The sequence below is a fragment of the Nicotiana tomentosiformis genome, chromosome 5 (genome assembly GCF_000390325.3).
Source record: "Nicotiana tomentosiformis chromosome 5, ASM39032v3, whole genome shotgun sequence".
NCBI classification, from domain to species: domain Eukaryota; kingdom Viridiplantae; phylum Streptophyta; class Magnoliopsida; order Solanales; family Solanaceae; genus Nicotiana; species Nicotiana tomentosiformis.
Genome location: NC_090816.1, coordinates 23,934,589 through 23,937,289, shown reverse-complemented (window position 1 = coordinate 23,937,289; position 2,701 = coordinate 23,934,589).

Here is a 2,701-nt window from a genome sequence, read left to right as displayed (position 1 = left end):
GACAGTTTATATACAGTCCAAACAATATCAAAGCGGTAAAAAGAGGCATTTAGCACATTAGGCTCAAACACGTAAAAATCAGATAATAAGTAAAAGCCAAGTATAACAGTCATCTAAGCTCGAATTCTGAACCCTGAACCAGAGATTCTGGGTTCGTTCCCCAGCAGAGTCGCCAAAGCTGTCACACCTCCTTTTTCCCGAGGGGGATAGGGGAGTTTTTTCAATTAAAGTGACAATATTCGAAATTAAATTATTTATTTATTTCAGAGTCGCCACTTGGAATAAGTTATGGTGTCCCAAGTCACCGGTTTATTTTAAATCCCAAATCGAGGAAGTTTGACTCTATTTATGGTCTGCGAACACAGAAGACCGGGTAAGGAATTTTGTTAACCCGGGAGAAGGTGTGAGGCACTCCCGAGTTCTGTGGTTTTATCACGGTCGCTCAACTATTAATAATTGGCCTAATTATCTGATTTAATACATGTTTTTAAAACCTAGTGTGCATTTTTATCTTCTAAACCGCTTTTAATATTTATGGAATTTATTTGAAACAAGTCACGATGTCGTGCGCTTGTCGTTTTGACAGACGTCGCAAACCGCGCCACATGAAATACACCCGCGATTTACAACATGCCTATTTTTATTATTTTGCGAAGTTATGATCGAGTCACGTGAAATGCACACTCAAATTGGGAATTCCGGATCATGACTATGCCACGGGAACCATACCCATAGTCACGATGATTCATTATTAATCGCGCCTAAAGCCGGCTACGATGTTTGCGATTTAGCATCAAAACACGGGAAAAGGTACTACATGACAAACATTATAGCAGTGATTAATTTAGCAGCACATGGTTATTTTCGATCAATTTAATAGCTTCACAAAAGTTCTACATGTAAGCTGCATTTTGCATGTACACCCGTTGTGGTTAGTGAACCAAAGCATGGCTGAGACTACCAGTAACTTGCTTTCCATCAGATTCTAACTCTTTTCAACTCTCCAAAAGCTAAAACAAATACAAACATATAGTTGCATAGGCAGAGAAATCGCCACTGCTACTAGCATCATAACATTACAAAAAGACAAATCTAAACCACCAAGGAGCAACAAAAAGATTCAAATACCTCTATAATATCCAACATTTTTATCATTTGTACGAAGAGAAGAAACGGTGATTTCCTGCCCGCAAGCGCTTTAATAATATGTCAAGTGTTTGGAGCTTCCCCGAGTCCTATTTAGCAATGAACTCACTAGGAATGAACCAAATAAAGGTCAGAAACAAGATCGAATGGAACTCAGCAGCCAATCCAGCAATCAATCAACAGCTCTTTTATTGCTGAAATTTTAGAGCGGATACAATGAAAATAAAAGCTCTAGAACAACAATCCTCAAGCGAGCTATAGACTAGAAACCCGGACCGAAATCGGCGTCCCCGAACGGAGTCATCTCTACTGGGTTTGGATGGTGGTTTCAAGCTGACTTTCGCACTGGTTTGGGGCGTTTTGCGATGGTATAAGGCTGATTTTTACGTGACTGAAACAGGGGCTGCCTCACGACTGCTTTTGCAGCTGTTTCAGTTGTATTTTTGGCTATTCGGAGTAGATTTTCATGGCCGGAACTGTTGTGTTCAACGGTGGTCGATGGGTTGGTTTTTAATTGTTTTAGGGCTGAGTTTTCATGATTGTTTGGGAGTGGTATTCATGGGTCTTTCATGGAGTTCAAGGCTGGACGTTTATGGTGGAGAGGGAGCTGATTATTGGCTATTTGGTGAAGCTGCTGTATTTTCTGGGATGGAGAAAAAAACAACTAAGTGGGTAGAAGAAGAAGTTGCGGCGCTGGAGAAACTTAGAAAGGGAAGGTTGCTGCTAGGGTTTAGTAAAAGGGGAGGGGATCCGTCTCTCCGTTCTCTTTTTATCAGGTTTGGAAAAATGGGTGTTTTAAAGAGAGGAAGAATCTGGTTGGGCCAGGTGGGTCATGAAAATTGGGCTTCTAAAGGGATGGGCTTGACTAAACTATTTATATATTTCACTTACTGATTAACTAATGACCCAGTTAATTAACTAGCCTGAGAATGCATTTTTTTGGTTTTTATATAAATAATATATTTAACAATGTAATTAAATCCTAAAAATGCAATTCAAAAACTAAAATGCTATGAAATTAAGATTTGAATATTTTTATGATTTTTATGATTTACGATATTCCTAACATGCATAAACAATGCGAATAAATGCAAAACAAATAAAGGAAAACTTCTGAAGTTCATAAAATTATTTTTTAGGAGTAATTTCATATTAGGCCAAAAATTAGGTGCTCACAGTGCTGCGATTCTTTTCTAAGGATTTTGTTTGAACTGGGTGTAGTTAGTTTTATTTTTAGAAGTAGGAACCCTTGTGCTATGGTTTGAATTGAAAACAATGTCTCTTGACTTTATTATGCTTTGAGAATAGTGAGTACTTTAGTTGTGACGCTTAGGCTAAGTTTTTGACTCTTGTATAAGTACCTTAAATTGTATAATCTTAACTTTGCTTAACTGCTTTGACTAGAGTGTCTTGATAATCCAGTCTTGCGTGAGTTATGTGCCAGGTGTGTGTGAGGTTTTTGTGTCACTCTGTGTATTACATTGGATGTCTAGAACTTTCCCCGTATGTTTGTAAAGCAAAATAGTAGTTTTATTCAGTCTTGGAAGTGATATAG